Below are 20372 nucleotides of genomic sequence, written 5' to 3'. Positions count from 1 at the left end.
AATTGGAAGAATAATAAAGAAGCCTAAACTCTCTCTGTCCCTAAAAGCTGTTCCTAAAGGGACACCCGAGACATGGGCAGAGAAATTCAAGGTGGCCGACTGCCTTGCTCCTGCTGCTGTTCCCCGGCTAAAGAATGGAATTCAATCTGCAGGGCTGCCAGATTTGACTTAAATTTATATAAGAGATCTTTTATTTGAAATGTTTGATTAAAATGTTTATTATTCAAACAAGAAACTTCATGATGTGATTAAAACCTTAAAATCACAGATATTTTTGAGGAAGGGTAAGCTGAATTTTGAGCAGACTTTATGCCACATACTGAGCAAAAGCTACATCACACTCCCTAACAAGGTTACTGGAACAAATTAAAGAACCAGTTGAGTATCCTTCACAAGAACATGAGATGTCCAAGAGGGGTGAGCCAGATGGCCTTTTCTTGATTCAAGAAATGTCTGTTATGCTCTGATGATACGTTTTTCTTTTACTTGCAAGCCCTACAGAATGGACTCTAAAAGAAATTTTTGTGACAAGATCCTCTTTAATTACATTTTTTCTATCATGTGGCATGTGTTAAGGTTTGCAGTTGTGTCACAGGCTGAAACTCCTTATGCTAAGACCATATGCATCTGATGATAAAACACAACCACCCCCCAAAACAACAGATCAAGAAGCTATCAGATACTCTAATGCAATTTCAGTGGGGTATTACAGCAAGAAGTAATATCTGGCTTTCAAAATTTGAAAATGTTGCTTATGTTGCTGGTGGAAACCCAAGTATTTTTGTAGTTAATTAAGAGCTACTGCTGAAAGTATCTGACACCCACCTTCAGCTGCATCTCTGCAGAGAGCCTGAGGATGCTGGGCAGAAGTCTGACTGTTCTGTAGCTGCAGAAGGAGCACTGAGAGAAGGGTGTGTTCCTTCTCAGAACTGCCAGAAGATGCAGAATTATCTGAGAGAAAAGGGGAAATCTCTCAGGAGATGCTTGTGCTGTTGATAATGGTAGCAAATGCTGTGCTGGGCTCTACGTGGGGGCACAGCAAACACATGCCATGGGGGTTTATGCTCTCAGCTCTTGTTCAGTGCATCTGTAGAATCTGTAGTAAATAATGAACTCCAGCTCTTTTAGAAGAGCAGCAACATGTTTTCTGTCCGAAATACCTGTAATCTTTGGCTTTGCCACGCTTATTAGGACAGCATCATTATCTATCTCATGACAGCAAGTGTCTGGTGTGGCAGATCATGTACTAGAAAAATGTCATGCTCCCCAATTTCAACATCACATCCAGTCTAATGGAGCATTTTTGAGCCCAAAGACCCCCCGGACAGTATCCTCAGCATCAAACCATAAAAGAGGCCACGGTGCCAAATTGTAAAGCATCTGACCTTTGGACTTGGTACTGTAGATGGAGAAAACGGTATCCCCTCCACCTGCCTCCAGGAGCAGGCTTCAATGTGCAGGGTGGTAAAAGTCCTTGTGGCCCCCTCTAAAGTCAACACAAAAGAACGGCATCCTTTACCTGGGTGACTAACCCTGTTTGGAACAGACTCAGGGATTCCCTGGAGATGCCCTTCTCTCCTTTGGTAGGCAAGCAAATCCATGTTTTTGCTGAAGTCAGAGGAGCTGCCCCTCTGTGTCTGACACACATGCCTGCTCTGTTTCCTGTGTGCAGCCTTGTCCACTGCCCTTTGTCCCCGTGCCAATGCCAGGCTCCATGTGTTTAAAGGTCCCTGTCCCTGGGAGCAGGCAGCTTTGGCAGCACTCCCAAGCTGGTGTGAGTGAGGAGCTCCCAGAAAGGGCACTGTCTTCATGGCTGGATATGACAGTCTGAGGAGCAGGGAGATTCCTAACCCTGTTGTTTTTATAATCAGTTCCCTTGCTGCCAAGCAGTGGGGAAAGCAGCTCCTGCAAAACCCTCCAGTTTTTTCTCAGTTCTGTGCTTATGTGGCTAGGGTAGGAAGGCAGCAGAGCAGGGCAGCCCCCGTGCCTGCAGACACTCCAGGGCCTCAAAAAGCTGTTTCTCGCCAAAATCATACTCTGAATAAACAAAGGATCTGTGCAGATAATAAGCCTTCGATGTTTCAAACTGCCACACGTGCGAAGCCAAATGCTGTGGAGAGTAAGTGTTCAAGCAGAAAAAGCATTTGGAAAATCTGCAAGTGGGACCTGGGCATCTTTTTCTTATTAATTCAAAGCTGTCTGCAGCATGTTGGTGCTACCTGCACAGAGTGGTGCATGTCAGGACACTGACCTCCTCTCCCCTGCAAAGCGAAAGGATCCGTGGTCCCCCTGTGCAGCCACCCGTCAGAGCAGGGACAGTTCAGGCACAGAGACTGGTCCTTGCTGCTGTGATGTGCCCCATCCCCAATGGGGAATTGGCTGTTTCTGAAATCAGTAGAGGCCTTGCTGGTGTCTTTTGGAGAAGCTGGATTGGAAGCTTGACAAGGCAGAAAGCTCATGCTGTACTTGGAGAGCAAAAGCATTGTGGCAAAAGTTGTAGTTTACACTGGAGGGAAAGATTTACAGTTCTACTGTGTTTCTTTCCCAGGAGGACCGGGCTGTCCTACGCACCTCTTTGTGTGGTTTCACAATCAGAAAGCTGATGCAGCTGAAAACCAAGCTGTATTTTCTACTGGATGGGGCCCCTGATCACCAACACACAAAGACACCACTGTCAGCACCAGGAGAGTGCAGGACCACCCTTTCTGATCACAGCCCATTAGGAAACCACAACCTTCATGCAGAGAGCTTGAGCCTGCAGACTTGCAACAGCCACATGCAGTAGTCAGCTTCTCCATCACATGGAGCAAAGGTGTATTTTGTGTGAGCATTTATGACCTAAATTGGGCTGATTCATCCATGAGCCACTCCTGTGTGAAGCAGAGGTCACACAGTGCTGGATCCTTCCCTGCACAATCTCTACTCCTATATAAGATATAAATAGTTATTAAGGCTAAAAATGTTTACAGGTTTTTTTATACCTGAAAAGAAACTAGGTTAGGGAGTAAAAAAGCACTTTTTTTCATCTAGCTTTTCCCTAAGGAGAGAGGAAGGTGAACTTTCTGTTTATAGACAATACATGTAAAGGGTTTTCATCAGTGAATGTATCTCATCCTTGTGTTGCATTATTACTTGATGAAAACAACGTGCTGGTGAGAACTCTTAACGTTTGCCACAGGATTATGGTTTTAGGGTATGCTGAGATAACCAGGATGAGCTAGAGACAGAGGCCATGCAAGGTTTGTACGGAGACAACCAATATGTTGTATCAGACCAAGTTTAGATTGCAAATGTTGGGCACAGCATTTCTTTTTGCATTTTCACTTGAGAATCTCTCCACAGCACATGGCTAGGATCCAGGGTGAATAAACTGAATTTTACAGTTTCTAGCATTTGCTGTCTCCTACCAGCTCAGTTGGAGGAGAGGGGATGGGAAAGGGAGAGTGGGGAATTAATTCAGTTTCCATTGCCCTGTGATGTTTTTTCTTAAAACACTTCACCCACCACAACCCCACTGCAGTGCTCCAGACTCTAGCACCTCTTCCAGAAACAATACAGGACTGTTCCCGCTTGCCCTGGTCGCTCCCCAAAACTCTGGCATTGCCAGCAGTTGCCTGCAAGTGGGGGTGTTACTGCTTGTCAAGATGAACCATGGTAACTGGAGAGAAGAAAGTAGTCTCTGGGGGTTCTTAATATTCCTAAATTCCTGAAGTACATGTGCAGTAAGATAAAAAAAGCCTAAATCATTTTGCATTTTAATAAGTCCTTTGGTGAAGAACTATGATTTCCTGAATCCAGAAGACTGGCAACTGCTGCTGAACCAATGTCAGTATGGCAAAATTTAGTGGCACTCTTCACCTGAGATCAAAAGACAGTCTGCAAAATCACCTTTGAAAATGTGCTGCTGGAAGGAAGTACAATCCAGACTTTGTTTTTCATTCTTTATAAACATGAACATACAGCAGCTTCAACAGCTGGTGTTAGGATTGCAGCTGCTTGGCTGATGCCATGCTAAGCTGCTGTGACTTTGGGCAAGAGCCACTCTAAGTAGCACTGCCGTGACTGGTTCCTGCAGGAGGCACGAGGAGGGGCCACATCTCCTGTTCAGCTGTTTCTGTGGCAGAGGTGAGTGTCCCAGCTCCCCAGCCCCTCCTCTCCTCTCACCAGCTGTCATCCACCAGACCCCCTCCAAGACACCGGTGGGGAGGATGCTCCTGTGCTGGGCCTGTGGCAGAGGCCCGGGGAAGCTGCCACAGGGCGCTCCTTCACTGGTGAGGACAGTGGTTGTCTTCCCACACCAAGAATTACTGAAATGGATACACTCCTGCTGGAATTAAATTTGGGTATTAGCAATAACTTCCACTGCTGAAAAGGAGATCATGAGAACATCTGAAGTTGTCTTTTGTGCAAGCTTAAAACTACACTGTCTGGGATGTGATGAATACTGCTCACAAAGACTCAGGCGACCACCCAGGAGTTAATATGATTGAGATAATTTATTCCTTTTGTAATTCTAAGAAAGCTTTCAGGTTCATCAAGTGAGTGGCTTCTGTTCCTTTTATCCTGACATGGGTACACCTACTAGAGCTCGCTGCATGTCAATTTGAAAAAACACATTTTCTGAGCCTTATTTACATGAAAAAAATCCAGATTGTTATAACCATTTCTATTCACATCAAAAGCATTTTTAATTTGCAAGCATTTCTTTGTTATTTCCTGCTTAGACTTCGCTACTGAATCACAGCTGCTGAGAGGGATGCTGGCACATTGCTCAGCCTTCCCGCCCACCCCTGCTGAACCAATGGAGTTTCCATTCCTGCACAGGGATGTCAGGTCTGCCACCAGCAGTCCAGAGACACACACATGCTCAAAATAGCCCCTGGACCATCCAAGCTGAAAGGTTCAACCCCTGGAGAGTCAGGGAACACTGTGGGATCCGGTGTCCCATCATTGCTTTGCCGAGGTGTCATCATACATGTGTGGAGTGACCATCCCTCCTGCCCCACCATGAGCACCAATGACTGGAGGTGAGAGACAGACACCAAAGTCTCAGCAGGGAGCCAGGAGGAACAAGAGCTGACAGCACCCAGCTCCTGCTGAAATGCAGCTTGCCTGGCAGCACACAGCCTCCTGTGTGCGCTGTGAATCGATGCACCCGGGCAGAGGTGGCAGGAGAGGTGCTGCCGGCAGGTGATGCCAGCCTGAACGGGCCCTGGCTGAGACAACTCGGTGCTGAGTGCTGAGCTGCTGGGATGGGGCCTGGCCTGAGACCTGTACAAACGGGAGACAGGAAGCACCTTTCCAAGGCAGGAACTTGCTCCGGCTGGCCCTGGGAAGGAAACGGTAACGTGGCTGCTGGGCCTCGCCTGCAGAGCTGAGCTGCAGTGAAACAGGACACAGCCACAGTGCGCAGGTACAGGTGCCACTGCAAGGCACCTATAGTGGCATTTGGCCTGGCAATGTGATTCCCACAATTCACTGTGGGGGAGGTTCTGGGCCGCCTTTTCTTTCTCTGCCCGTAGCGTACTTGTTCGCAGTTGCATCTTTGTGAAGACCCTGCAGTCAGTCACACGAGATGTTACATAAATCAGTTACTAATTTCTTCAGTGACTGAAATACCAGCCAGCCCCCAGAATGGCTCAGATAAAGAAGCAAACGTGGCGGGGGTGAGAGAAGAGGACAAGAAACCCCCGCGTGAGCCCAGCAGAGCGTGGGGAGCAGGCAGCAGGCAGCAGTGTAGGCTGAGCTGAGAACAGGGTTTCCACCTGCCTAGGGCTTGTCAGCAGAAGGAAAAATTAACCCATTCAGCATGTTTTAAGCCCAGGTCTGAGCCCACAGGGCACTGGGCAGCCAGGTTGATGCCAAGCCATTCCCTGCACCAATGAACTGCTCTCCTCCCTCATGCTCAGTGAAGCCCCTTTGGCTCTCGCTGCAGTGACCACAAAAACTTTTTGGTCCTTTGGATGCAAGCAAGGCAGGCAAGGCTGCAATCTGTCTGGGCAGAGGCGATGCCATCTCCTGCCCCTGGGGAGGAATAACCCCATGTACCAGCACAGACTGGGGCCACATGGCTGAGAAGCACAGGGCTGCTCAGAGCAGCCTTCTGCACCCCTCCATTCTTTCTTAAATAATTTGTTTTATAAACACATTAGTTTCTTGGCTGATGCCCTCAACCATTTGGATGTTGTTGTGCACTGCAGTGCTCAGCTATGCCCTGTGCCAGGAGGCTGCTCCCAGTGAGCGTGGGGTGTCAGCATGGCTGGGGCTTGGAGCTGGCAGATCCAGCCCCTGCCTGTGTGCTGAAAGAAGCTGGACTTGGTGCGCTGGGGATGTGGGATGATGAGGCTTCAGCAGCCCACAGAAGATGAGCCAGAGTCTCTTGGACAGCTGTACCTCACTACCAGAGGTCATCCACCTGTGCTTGGAGCCTCGTGCTGTCCTCATCCCTGATGGGTCTGTGCCTGGCCTCAGTAGGAGGATGGGGAAACTTTGCCAAGGGTCCTGTCCAACCCACGTAGACCTGTGACAGCCTGCCAAGGGTTCTCCTGGGTGTCTGCAGCATCAGAGACTGGGTAATCACTGAGTAATCATACAGGCTAATTACAGGGTTAGTTTTGCCCTCCACAATAAAGTGCTACCTCATAATTAAAAATAAAGAGAACAGCAACCCTAATTATCAGGCTTTCATTAGGCTGAGGCACACATGGCACTGCAAGGACTGTTCTTGTGACTTGCTCTCAGCCCTCACCCACTCCTGCCCATTACGCTCTCAGGGAAGCCCAGGGCAACCTCTCCCACTGAAAACTGAGGATGAGATGACCATCTCCACGTAGACCTCACCGAATGCCGTGCAGACCGAAGGTTCAAGAGGAACCTGCCCTTGAGCATCCCTCAAACTTCAGTGCCTGCTGCAATCCAACCTGCAGGCTGCTGCTGACACGCAATCCTCAGCCACCTTACCATCTCCTGCATTGCAGTGTCAACATAACCATATATTACACTATGTTCCATGTGTTCACATCCACATGGAAGATAATCATAGCCTGATATGTATTTGTGCTTAAAATACTGCAGCAAATACACCGTGTTGTTCTTCCCAGGTTTCCCAAGCAGCCTTAGCCCGGCACACTGGGGAAGGAAGGGCTGCTCAGGGCTGCCTCAGGTGCCTCTGCTGAGGTGCCAGGTACGGGCAACTTCTGCTGGAGGTAGGAGGCATTACAAGCGTCTCAGAGTTCACTGACAGCTGTGAGTTTTGCTCCCACTAATAATGACATGACAAAATATTGTGTTAAAATAAGTAAGCACTTCTGTGCTGTTTATAAGGCAGTGTAGAAGAGATACCAGGTTATTCCTTTCAGCAAATGCTGAACTCACCTTAAGATTCCCCCATTACAGGAAAGACCCTTACACAAGGTCTGTCTCTGCCATTCCCTTGCAAAATAAGACTTTAGCCAAGGACCTGAGGGTCACAGCTTCACCCAAGGCTCGGGGTGTGCAGGATAAAAATTTGGCTCTCAGAGGTGTCTTGATCTGGGCAGGCAGTGGATTTGGCCAAATTCCTTCATGAGTCTCTTCAGCAGTGCAGTCAGGTGCCATTCACCCCTGCAGCCAGCACCTTCCCCCCAGCAATGCTATCAGTTTCAACTGGACAAAACACACTAGAGTTCCCTGCCAAAGAGAAGTGCATCCCAGCTCTTAGTCTATAAGGAAGCGGATCTGATACATCTCAACAAATGGGGCCAGACCTGCAGAGGCAACTCGGATTTCTGGGAGCTGGGCTGAGGAACCTGAGGTTGGAGGAGCCCCTGTGGTTTTGCACTGCAGACCTCTGAGGTCTGTTCGCAATGCAGCATTGAAAACCACCAAGCAAACATGGGGCTGCAGCACTGCCTCTGCCACTCTGCAGGTCAGAATGCTGAAAACCAGGAATCAAAGCAAAAAAGTATAAGCGTCTGAAGAACCAGGGAGAACTTAGGTATGTCCCAAAGGCAGCCCTGCAAGCTGCAATCCCATGGGGTGACTGTGCCTCACTGCCCCTGGCCCTCTGCCCCTGCTCCCCGTCCCTTCCTCCCCCAGGGCAACCCTGCCCAGCCCTGATGCTTTCATGCTTACTCTCTACTTAAAAGCAGGCAGGAACAGCTTACCCCATGTGTCTGAGGATATCACTGAGAAGCACCTGACCTGAGCCATCCTCTGCTCTGCTACTCAGTGTGCAGGAATATGTTATCTGAGCCAGCTTTCCTCTTCCTCCTGGTTAATCAGTGTTAATTGATTAATTGGGGCTCACCCCCCTCCCCTTTGGAAGAAGAGAGGCGGCATCACTCTTGATGGAGCACATGTATTTGCTTTCAGAAAGCTGCTAGCATCCTTTGGAAAATAGCCAGGTACATTCCCCAGCATAACAAGAAATCATCACGTGAGAGGCGGGCAGACGTGTGCCTGCCCATGACTCCAACATCTCTGCCTGGAGCGGGACCAACAGTGACGTGTGCCCAAGTGCTGCTCAGCCGCGAGGACCACGTGCTGTCAAGGTCCCTGAAATGCTCCTCCCCACTCGTGCCACGCTGAGACCTCTCAGTGCATTTAGCAGGTATTATCCAGGCCACGTTTTTCCATCATCCTTCCCCTGGGGGGGTGCAAGGGATTGGGAGCACAAAAATGGCGTGGAGACTTGGTGCATTTACCAGAGTGTGGAGATTGCACTGGGGAAATCAGCCGCCTGCCCCAGGGACTGGGACAGGGCGGGGCCGGAGGAGAGAGGGGAAGGAAGCAGTGGGTTTGAGCAGCAAGGTCGGAACTGCCCAAGGGCCACGTCGTGTTGCTGAAAAAGAGCTCATGTGCTGGGAAAGGTAAAAGTTATTCAGTCACTGTCCACTGTCCACAAGCTGGTAGCGGGGTTACAGCATGAACAGGGCGATCAGCCAGCACCCGCAGCGCAGGGCTGCCTCTGCTCCCACACACCTCATTCCATCTCATCCCCAGCTGTGTGGAACGGGGGACATGCAGCTGGTGGCCCTCGAAAGGCAGCTCCAGCCGGCCAGGAACCCTGCTGCTGAGCATCCCTCGCCTGCCATGGCAGCGGCAATGCCAGCCTGTCCTCTGCCTGTGCCCAGCCCGGGTCCAGCCCAGGGGCACAGCTGCCCTGCACAGCACTGTCAGCCCGCAGAGAGGGGGGCTGTGCCCTGGGGACATGCCTGGCGGGATGGACTCCGGGCTGGTGGGAGCAGGCTGGGACTTTTTGATTCAGTTATTCCTATCCAACTGGGAGTTACCTTCAACGTTCCTCCAGGGCACCACGTCATTTAGAGGTGAAGCTGTCCTTGAGAGCCATAGTTTTGCACATTTTAACACAGAAAGAAAAGGAATTCCCCATCCTGTGCCACGAGAAAGTGGATGGTAGGAGAAACAGGGGGCCAAAGCTTCCCCTGGGCAGAGGGGCAGCACTGCCAGGAAAATAAAGTGAGTTATAAGGCATAGTGGCATGCTTCCTTTCGCCACTGAAGGTTGCGGGACGTGGCAATTTGGAGATCAGCAAAATGAGATCAGCAGTTCAGGGCAGCCTTCCCTGTTCTGCTGTTCCTTGCTTTCTAAAACCTCTGAAGCATCAGGGAGGAAGGCAGGGGAGCAATGACCTGGGACCTGTGTTGCATGGATTCATTGCTCACAGAACAGGGATGGCAATTAACTGTTTAAAAATTGGAGGCTGAAGGAGAGCTCAAGTAAGGAGCAGTCAGCTTTTTCACAGAAAAATAAGCTGCTCAGATTGATGTCACCTACATGTGCAACATCATGGGACAAGTTAGGAGAGACAGCTTTCTTAAACTCCCTTTTAAGTCACACACCCAAAATGTAGCTTTACACTCCATGTTGTTTTGGGGGGACAAGGTGCCCAGGTCTTCAGAGAGGATTCTGCAACTGCTGGACCTTTAAGGACTTGTAAGGACTTGTAACCAGCAGCTTGAATTCAGTCTGTCAAATAAACATCGGTTAGATCTTGCTCTGATTTCTGATGTGCAGTCATTCACTTATCTGAGGGAATTTCAAATGGGCCTTCTGATGGGCACACGTGTACCTGCAGAGCAGCTCTCTACCCTCCTGCTATGGGCAATGGCAAAGAGCCACTCAGAGAGGGCTCTCAAAGTCCACTTGTAAAAGTTAATTAATTATAAGGGATATGAAAGCTATTACCTGAAAAATATACCAAGTTGCTTTATAATTCTTTCATTATTAATTATTATTAATAATTAAATATCCTTGGTTTACATATTCAGCATACCTCCAGACAGGTATCTACCCTGAAGTAGTAGTTATGCAGGCGAAATAAGAGAGGTGTCCAGATCCACACAGCTTGAACTTTGGGGGAAACTGAGCCCATCTTCCCATGTTCAGTCCAGAGATACAGTGAAATGGAAACTACCAGCAAATTTTGGACATGAGTGGGATGTTTCCAGAAATGTATGCAACTTTTGACATCCCAGCTTCTGGATCAATCCCACCTGTAATTTTTAGTTCTGCTTTTCAAAAAAGAAGGCAGGAAGTGTTAATTAGCCATAAAGCTCTTGCACCAGCCTTCTGTAAATGGTGTCATAGGACTATAATTTTCCATTCAGCTCTCCAGGCAAGCTCCTGCAGGTAGGATCTCTTTCCCTCCTGGATTGTTACTGAATTTCAGAGAAACGTTTTGATCCTCATTGCTGTCAGAGAAACTGACAGTGACTAGACAGGTCCACCTGGAAGGCTCTGTCACACCACACACCAAGCACTCCAGCCTTGGTCCAGCAAAGTGACAGTAAAGCACATGAAGATTCCAACAGAAGTCAGCATAAGCGGCCAGAACCCTCTGGATCAGGCCACTAGCAACTCATAAAGGAGGAGCCATCAAGAGGCCAATACTGCCATCTCTAGAAATGGTTCTTCAGAGGGATAAAGTGGTGAGTCACAGTCTGTACACCTCTGGTCTGTGATGCTGCAGACATTTTAAGTTGCTCCATTATGTGCCTCACCCTTCTTATTTATAGAAATCAGTGAGGCATTTCTTAAAAAAAAAAAAAAGGCTTCCTATGAAAGGAAAAAATGACAAAGCAAGAGATATCAGTGGTAAAAAAAAGAAAATACAGCTAGCCTAGCAGAACAGCTATCCTATTATCTCATCCACATGGCACAGGCAGGGGAAATTATAAATAGCAGCAATAGTGCCTGGGAGTTGCATCTTGGCAAGAGTGCCTCTGGCCAGCTCTTCCTGGCTCCTGTTCAGAGTGACGTAGGAGGGCAGGGCTCAGCAGAAAATCCCCAGCAGCCCTTTGACCCCCTGCTCAAGCAGGGCAGGCCCCAGGCAGAGTGCTCCCTGGAGACACAGCAGACAGGCTACCACTGATGATGATCCTGGTCAGAAAGCAGAGAACAAGCCTCTTCTTTTAAGAAACACAGTTTTTCCTGGTACAAATACCTGAAAGACACGGGGGAAGAGCCCAGAGAGGGAGAAGGTCATTATTTTTAACTGGTTTTCCTGACACTTGAGATGATGATGTATAATGTAGCTTGGCTATGATAATCCCTGTTCACAGGAGGGAGAAAGCCTTTGTGCTGCTACTAAAATATTGGACTAAAGAATGGCCAGAGGAGAGCCAGAGGAGCCTCCACGGGCTGGCTCTCACACCAAAGCTGGGAACAGAGGGTACCATCTATTCCTTCCTCTTGGGACTGCTTCATTAGGGGTGTAACTGTGTTGATGGAAGATAGTGAAGGAAACAGCCTGAGCAGCATTCTATTGCTTGCATATTTTCTCAAAGGTGTTGGGAGATGTGGATGTATAAGAGCACTTCATGCAAGACCCTCATGATACGGGACAGACACAGGCACAGACTCAGCCCTGTATTCCAGAATGGTTGCAGTGGGTTCCCACCTTCTTTTGGGTTTCAGAGTAACACACATTGCTCGTAGCACAAGCAACACATCAGTTACAACTGATGGACAGCAATTTGGGAGCTTTGGTAATCTGAAATGTGTTACCTAGTTTAGGGTCAGGCCAAGCTCAGCAGATGGGATGGAATTTGAAATATAATGAATTATTGTACAATGAGGGCAGTGAAACACAGTAACAAGTTGCCCAGAGAGGTAGTGGATGCCCCATCCCTGGAAACATTCAAGGTCAATTTGGATGGGACTCCGCAGAACCCGATACAGTTGAAGATGTCCCTGACCATGGCAATGGGGTTGGACAACATGGCCAGAAGAGGTTCCTTCTAATCCAAACTGTTTTATGATTCTATTCTATGATTCTAACTTGCTGACTTGACTGCTTCAAATCCTGTCCCCCTACCCTAAGATCTGTATTTAGCCAAGATACTCACTCCTGGCTCAACTACCAAGCCAAACTTAATCCCCACCACTGATGCAAAGGTCATCTGCACAGGCAGATGATCTCGTTGATTGAGTACAGAGTGCTGAGCACACCTCCTCCTGCCCACCACTGCTGCAGACAGACAGATCAGCTGGACTTCTCAGCAGGACTCCAACAGTATAACCCCACTTGCATCAGAGCGTGGCCACCACAGCACTGGCTGATTGTCTGCCATTCTGGAAAAGAAAGGGTTACTGTGCCAAAAATACAGGACACAACTTCTTTTCAAGGGCTGCCCTCACTGACATGTTAGTTGTGATAGCTACTGGTGTTCAGTATGGAAATCGTCCCTGGGTGCAGATTCATGGCACAGTCCAGTTCATGACCAGCACACGGACGCAGCATGTGCTCCAGGCCCTTGATGGGACATGGCACGTTCTGCACCAAGTAAGATCAAGCTTGTACCTCTCTGCTTTGTCTTTAAATCTGATTTCTTCAGTGCCTGAGAAAAAGTCATGCAGAATCTCCACAATAACAATAGGAAACACTTAAAAAGTAGGCTGTGGCTCAGAACAACCTGCCTGGTAGCTGCTTGCAGGAGGGCTGGGACATGGGAAACTGTGCCGGGCTCTTGAGAGCTGGTGATTCATGTTCTGCAACCACAACCTGGCCACAAACCTCTGTGCCAGCAGAGAGTGGGGCAGCAACCAAGGGGCTTCAAACTGTTCAAGCAAACAGCTAGGGATCTGCCAGAAGGCTGAGTGAAAGACAACACAATAAATAAGAAAAAAAAAAAAAAAAAGTAACTCAGAAAACAGGAAATTGTGGGGTGGGGCTTTTCTTCTGACCATCTTGCAAAGGGGAAAAGGGGAATGAAAAGAAGCAACTTGCAGATTCATGTGGTGTGAGCAGTGCAAGAGTGGAAAGGGAGGCTGCAGAGTGCCCCACCACCAGCAGAAGCACTGGCAGTGAGGGAAGTGAGGGGTTTCACCCCCACAGGCAGCTGGATTCAGCTCTCCCCAGGAGGGGGAGCACTCTCTGCGGGTTGCTCAGAGGTGCTCGGAGATGGTGAGAATCTGTGCCCTGCCTGCACTATGTGCTGGCAGCCTGTTGTCTTAGGCAGGGCTCAGCATATCCAGAAAATCTTCTTCCCCCATGTTTTCTTCCCCCATGGCACAGCCGGGGGACAGTGTGCAAGGAGCACAGGGTGCTGGCTGCTCAGACTTGCTCTGTTTAGGGTAACAGCAAACTCTTTCCTTCAGGGAAGGGAGTTGCACAACTGGTCGTGTACTCCTGCCTGCTGCAGTTTCTCACCATACAAGCCCACGTTCCCATAAACCAAGCAGCACATGTCAGGGCTCCTGTTTGCTCCCTGGCAGTGGGAATTTGTGGTATATCCTGGCTACAAAAAATGCTGGATTTCAGGTGGACCCAGCGATAAGAACAAAGATGGAAAGGGGATAGGCTGGACAGCTGAAGAGCTGAGATGGGTGCCAGGTACAGGTAACTAACCATCAGGTGGAACATAAAGGCAAATTCCTTTCCAAGGTAACAAAATGCAGAAGAGAAAATCTTCCATTTCGGTGCTCCAGCCCAAACACCACCATCTGGTTACAGTGTCAGAAGGCTTCATCTATCACAAAGAAGTAAAGTGGGGCAAACACATAAAATTATACAGGAAATCAAGAAAGCCAAAGCTAGTTAGCAGCAGAGCTTCCTGTAGAGTTGTCTATATTGGGATCATCATGCCTTCCTGGTGTTGATCCTTTTGGAGCAGAATATGGGACTGTTTCCACTCTCAAAATTGACAGGATTATTCAGAAAGTGAGAATGAAAAGCCACGGGAAGCCAGTCCTGTTCTTCAGCTCCACATTCCCATAGCCCAGGGGTAGCTGCAGATACTTCAGAATCACAGAATGGATAAGATTGTAAATGACTACTGGAGAGCACCTATTTCCAGCTCAGACATCCCCGAGAGCACGTTACTCAGAACTGTGTCCAGGTGGTTTTTGAATCTCTTCAGAGAAGGAGAGTCCACAGCCTCTCTGGGCAGCATGAGAGCATGGGCAGCATGAATATCCTGACTGCAGTGGCACTGTTCCACAAAGCAGTGGAACAATGCTCTTCCATGCACATCAGGGTACCTTAGGCCTTCTTGGCCACAAGGACACTGTGCTGGCTCATGAACAGCTTGTTGCCCACCAGGACCCCCAGGTCCTTCTCTGCAGAGCTACTTTCCAGCTGGTTGGCCTCCAGCCTGTGCTGGGGGCCTGTACTTCTCCTAAGGAACTGCTCTCCTTAGTTTCTGTGGCAATTTTTGCAATTACTTCCACCTGGATTTGTGGAGTTTTTGGATTACAGTCTGGCGACATCCTGGCTGTGCCCCTGTGGAGAAACTGAAGCCATTAAGTCTGAGCTGCCCAGCCAGCTCTTGTGAAGATAGAGAGGAGGACTGCTTTTATGCTTAACAGCTGACACAGTGACAACTTGTTTTTGAAGACCAGTATCCTGACTGCAGTGGCACTTGCAGGAGGCAGAGGCCGTTGTTAACCTCCTTTTCACTCCAGGAAATCTGTGTTGCTGCCACGCGAAGCTGGCTCCAACACAAAGGAGCACAGGGACTGCTGAACAAAACAAGGCATGAGCCCCACAGAGCAGTGCTGTCAGAGAAGACGTGGAGGAGTTAGAACTCACCCATCCCTCCCTGTGCAGCTATGCTAGCTAGCATCAGTGCCCTTGGGCTTTGTTCTTTGCTAACATGATATGGAAGATGATTTTGGATCACCGTGCTCACTGCTTACTGCAGATCCCTTGGGAGTCTGCCAGTGCTCTGTACTGATACCTGCTTGGTCATGCCCATGCAGCATCTACCATAGGCAGAGAGCATGAAAACTTAAGCAGCAGAGTCAAAAGGTGCAGCTGCATGAAAGAGGCTTGTTCTTATGGAGAAAAATACCTGGGGGAAAAAAAATCAAACCAAACCAAAAAAAAGCAAAACCAGCAACTAGAAGAAACCAGTCTATATCCATGTTTAAGTCAGATCCTTGTGACTATCAAAGCCCTGTTGTTTGCCTTTGCTTTTCTGTCTATCCAAATGCAAGTGCATGTTCCCGAAGACTTTCACATTCAAGACCACTGAAGTACCTGAGACCACCGAAGTACCTGAGCATCCCTGCTCTCAGCACTGGGGCGTTTGATCTGTGGAACACCTTTACACATTGCAGTAGGCATAACCCAGGCTAAGAGCAAGGGAAGATGGCAGCAGCAGATTCCCACCCAGTGAAGATCTGCACTGGGGTGGCTGTCCTTGTGCTGACTGCACCTCCTCCAGTGGTGCATGCCCAAGTCAGTGTCATGGTTGGCAAAAGTGTTGGGTGCCTCTGTGCCTCAAAGTGCATCACCCAGCTCAGTCTCTGACACCCTGCAACAGCCAGAGCCATTCACCACACTTCTGAGCGCTTTTTAGTCTGCATTTCATAAAGGCAAGAGACTTGTATAATCCTGAGGCCTGACTGCCTGTTTTTGTCCCCACTATCCCTAGGGTAACCTTGACCAAATTTGGCCAAGATGCCCCAGCTACACTGGAGTTCTAATAAATTTACTGAAAATTGGTGGCTGGTCAGAGAAGAAAGAGAGACCCACATGAGCAGCCCTGTCCATGGAAGGGAGGCTGAGCTCACCTGGTAGGAGCTGGGTTTGGTGACAGATGATGTGCCACTCAGCACATGCACCAGCCACCCCTCAGCATGTAGGCAGAGCCGGGGTGGTCATGCCACCACCTCTAGCACATCATCAGCATTGCTGGCAGTGAGATTTCATGTGCCAGGCAGCTCAGCAGAGGTTGGGAACCTGTTTTTATCCATCCCAGCACTCAACAGCTTGTTTACTGATGCTTTTGAAAACTGGCAGTTTACAGTGCATGAAAAGATGGTTCCTTTTTCTACGTTTGTATATTTCTTTGAATTGCTTTTGCAACTAGATTTTTAGTAGCTGTTTCTATTTAATTTTCCTCTCTCTTTGGGTTTAACTGTGCTCATGCTACCACAGTTAAGAATCACTGGCCATTTAATGGTTCACCTTTCACTTTAAGCAGGCACGTTTAGCATATTGCTTGTCTGTAGGCCACATCCTCAGTGGCTGACAGCTAACAGCCTGTGCTTGTTCAGGGGGGTCTGTCACTTGTACAGACAGAGCAAGGGCAGATTGGGAGAAGGCTGCATGTGAGTGTAATGGAAACCAGGATGGAAGGGTTTGCCTCAGAGCAACTCAGGACGCTTCCCAGACTGTGCAGGCTAAGCAAAGAGAGTATCAGAGATGTTTTTAAAGCTCTTATGTTGAGTTCAGTCTGTAGTGCTGGGCTACATGTAATCACTTCCATGCTCCCTTTCTTCCAGTCCCCTTTGGGATGGGTTATAAACAGCCCTGGTGACATGCTTTGTCCTCCTCTTCTCCTCCCAGCCCTCGGCTCAGTGTGGAACGGAGCTCATGCTGCACCACATCACATCTGCAGGCACCCAGCTCTGGCCAAGGCTAAGCAAGGCTGGTGTTGGAATAGACTGCTGGCAGCTCACTTCTCTGGGCCCAGTCACCTGTGTTTGGCTCTCTAACAACATCCACCAAACATGTCGTCCTGGGGAAGGAAGCCCTCCTCAAGCAGTCAATGGGAGGCTCCCCAGTGAGCTTGCATGGGAACAACACACCATCGCAGCTGAGGGTTTGGGCTGCCCATAAGCTGGGCAGGTGCGTGCAAGTTGTGGATGGACACTGAGGTATGGATGCTCAGAGCACAATGAACATTTCTAGAAGCAGAAAAGCACCAAAACATTCAGATGCCTCTAAGCCACCCACAAGCAAGCAGCTTGTGCCACAGGCCAGCTTTTGCTCTGCTCCTCTGCAGGGATGGCTGGGACTAAAGCAGTCCCAGTCCAACACATGCTTGAGAGTAACAGTCTGTTTGCTTCAGCTCCCCAGTATCAAAGGCAGTGAACTGTCATCTTTCCTAGGAAGGATAAGGAATTTGTTCAGTGTTACATAATTTGTTGATTTTTGCTTTACCTGGCATTTTGTTACCTGCCCCTTGGGGTTGCAGGTGACTGGACAGGTTTGACTCCCTTGCCAGGGGGAGCAGGGTCGCTCTCAGCTGGGAGAACAGTCCCAGCCAAGGACCACCTCCAGATGAGCCCTTTGGCTTTGTGGTTATCTTAGTTGGTTGGAGAGCTCTCCTTTCTCTGCTCACTTTCTTTCTTTACAGATTCATACGAAGTGCAAGGGGAAAGATGCAAACCTGGAAAGAGGGATGGAGACACCCCTAGGGGTCTAAATTTGTGACTTTACAGGACAAAAAAAACTAAGAGTGTTTTATCTAACACTGATAACTTGGCAGCAGTGGGAGGAGAATTTGGGTCTTCAGAGAGACCATGGTGCTTAGACAGAGACCCACCACCTGTTTGCCACACCAGCTGGGCCCTGCCCTTCTGTGAGGCAAAGGGGGACACAAACCAAACATGTTAGACATTTAGTCCTGACCCAGGCACCTCTTATAGCTCTTGGTGAAATACCCCCTGCTCTGGAGGGTCTGCTCCCCCTCCTCTAGGCAGTCATTGAAATCCAGTTCCCAGCCCCAGGACTTCAAGTGCCTCTTGACACATCATCTCTCTCTTCAGTCCTTTCACCAACACTCAGCCCTTTAATCTTTCTCCTTCCCTGCTACTCTTCCCCAATTTTTTTGACAAAACAGGGTGACCAAAAGATTAATGTTTATTATTCCTCCAGAACTGTCCTGCAAACAATATCATTCCACAGGAGGCCATAAAGAAAGCTAGCATTTTATCAGCACAGGAACAGCCTCCCTTTTTCCCAGGGCCACATACCCTGCTGCTATCTTGTGTCAGCTCTGACTCTGAAAGTAGATCTAAGTCACTAAAACATCCCAAGCTAACTCACTGCAAAAAATAAAAACCAACCATGCAACCAATCGGCCCTTAAGAAGGAATTGGTCAGGATTTCATGGCCTGGAGAACAGGAGAAAGCCCTGAGGACAAGGGAAGGAGGGAGAAGGAACAGGGAATGGTCCTTGTCTTCTCAGTGACAACAGGTCCCTGGGTATGTTGAGCCGACAGTGGAACCACAAATGGTCAGTCAGTGCCCTCTAAAGGATGGCTGGGCAGGGCCACACTCCCAAGTCTGCCAAAACACCAGGTTTGGCCATAATGGGTCCCAGTTGTAATCCAAAATGCTTTGGAAGCCAGAGATACCACAAAATTCCCCTCAACAGAACAGTTATTATGATATGTAACAATGGCAGCACCCTACTTCCCACCTCACACAGGTAAGAGCAGCCTGATAAGGCAGTTATTGATGGCCAGTACAATCCCTCTGAACCGAGAGGAAAACTGCTGTGGTGTCAATAATGGAGAGGGAACAGGGTCAGCTTTGGCCAGAAAAAGCCCATGTCATGCTATGGGCAAGCGATCCGGCTCCTTTCACAAGTGAGGGCCACAGTTTGACTATGCAGTACATTGAGCTGCAATGTCCTAAAACTGCGTTAAAGGGCCTGACATAAAGTATTTACTGAAATAAACTCCTCAGGGCGGAACACTTTGCTTAAACAGTTGTCATAGTTTTCCTCATATGGGCAGAAGCTTTATGCAGGTTCTGTCACCTGTGTCTGGGTTTCATGGCAACTCATATATAGAATCTTAGAATACCCTGAGTTGGAAGGGGACCCACAGAGATCATCAACTCCTGGCCCTGCACAAGATCTTGCAGGTTTTGTCGTCTGTTCCTTTTTGTTCTCCAACTGCCCCTTTATTCTCCATGTCACCAGCTTCCTTCAAATACATACCCTTTCAATCCTGTTTGCATCTTCTCTCTGCTATGTGCAGGTCTCCTCCTGCCTCAGATCTCAGGTCTTGTGTCCAACTCCAGGAAATGCTTGCCCAGATCCTCCTGCCACTGATGGAAAGTCACCCAGGAAATGCGAGCACAGCACAGATATTGTGCTGGGAGTGGGAGAGGGTAAACAGATCCTCAGAATCCTTAGGTGGGTGCAGCATTATGGAGCCAATAGGTATTGACCAAGGTGAGAAGTGAGAGTTTAATCAAGCCAGCACAGACTCAACGAAAGCTCATTCATGTATGACTCTAATTTTGAGGGTCCCATAAGGGCTTATCATCACCAGCCAAGTCCTCATGCTGTGCATGAGCTGTGCCTCCATGCCCTGCACTCTCCTTCCTCAGCAGACATCCTTCCCATGCCACGCTGCACACACGGACCCAGCCCCAGTGCTCGGACCAGGCTGCAGGAGGCACTGTGTGGCCAAACACAGCCCAGCCCTGCCACCCACCCTGCCTCTCTGCCCTCCCTCAGTTTCATAGGGGTCTGTGAATCACATTCTGCTTCAGTTTCGTTTTGACTTTTGCTTTTCCTCTCTGCAACTCGTTATCAAACAGTCCCTGCAGTTTTCTTTGGCTCACCATATGAACGCAGATAATTAGTCACAGGCTGCCAGGGCCTGCAGGACTGCTCTGCGGGAGCTGCAGGCTGGCACCTCAGACCCAGAGGATATTGGCAGGATCTGGGTTAGAAAATCACAGGCTACTAATTCAAAGGTGGCAGGATCACAATAAAATTGTTGAAGGACCTGGACTGAGATCTGTGAGAAAAGCTTGGGGGCAAACCATTATCTGTAAGAGGCACAGAAATTTGTCCTGCATAAGGAAGATCTCAAGTCATAGCGAGTAGATGAAGTTTATAAACTAAAGGAGTAGATAAGTTTATAAGCTAAAGGAGTAATAAACTGACCAAAGCATATTTTGCTATTTGGTGCTTTTGGTTCTCATGGTAAGTAAATGAACTGCAGCTGGTCAAGTGAACGTCCACGTTTTCTCTCAGGTAACACACACTTATGCTACCACCATCAGCCTTCTGTGAAGGGAATATACACACAAAATTCCCACAACCCAAAAGGGCTGGCACTTCATCATGCACACAGTGTGCACGTAGCACAGCAATAGCAGCTTCCTCTGACAT

The 20372-nt window shown here is 48.8% G+C and overlaps 1 long non-coding RNA gene across 2 annotated transcripts; it reads right to left on the bottom strand.

Annotated features, from left to right (window-relative positions):
* Positions 1-3613: 3613 nt before the first annotated feature.
* Positions 3614-17555, bottom strand: LOC114057329. 2 transcript variants are annotated; one of them, XR_003571189.1, is made up of 4 exons: positions 17396-17555; positions 15135-15296; positions 12351-12576; positions 3614-7668 (listed from the first exon to the last, which is right to left on the bottom strand). It is a non-coding gene; the product is annotated as an uncharacterized LOC114057329 (long non-coding RNA). The 2 variants fall into 2 exon arrangements; XR_003571190.1 differs by having other exon boundaries at positions 17411-17555.
* Positions 17556-20372: the final 2817 nt, after the last annotated feature.

The sequence above is a fragment of the Empidonax traillii genome, unplaced genomic scaffold, assembly GCF_003031625.1.
Source record: "Empidonax traillii isolate 1590-97213 ecotype Southwest subspecies unplaced genomic scaffold, ASM303162v1 scaffold126:size1624879, whole genome shotgun sequence".
Classification (NCBI taxonomy): Eukaryota; Metazoa; Chordata; class Aves; order Passeriformes; family Tyrannidae; genus Empidonax; species Empidonax traillii.
This window is presented reverse-complemented; position numbering and strand designations above follow the sequence as displayed.